The sequence below is a fragment of the Scyliorhinus canicula genome, chromosome 6, assembly GCF_902713615.1.
Source record: "Scyliorhinus canicula chromosome 6, sScyCan1.1, whole genome shotgun sequence".
NCBI classification, from domain to species: domain Eukaryota; kingdom Metazoa; phylum Chordata; class Chondrichthyes; order Carcharhiniformes; family Scyliorhinidae; genus Scyliorhinus; species Scyliorhinus canicula.
This window is the reverse complement of record NC_052151.1, coordinates 86,450,111-86,450,349: the sequence shown is the minus strand read 5'-3', so window position 1 is coordinate 86,450,349 and position 239 is coordinate 86,450,111.

Genomic DNA, 239 nt, shown 5'->3' with positions numbered 1-239 from the left:
GTGGGGTTAGGGTGGAGGTGATGCTGGGTGTGGGGTTAGGGTGGAGGTGGATGCTGGGTGTGGGGTTAGGGTGGAGGTGGTGCTGGGTGTGGGGTTAGGGTGGAGGTGGTGCTGGGTGTGGGGTTAGGGTGGAGGTGGTGCTGGGTGTGGGGTTAGGGTGGAGGTGGTGCTGGGTGTGGGGTTAGGGTGGAGGTGGTGCTGGGTGTGGGGTTAGGGTGGAGGTGATGCTGGGTGTGGGG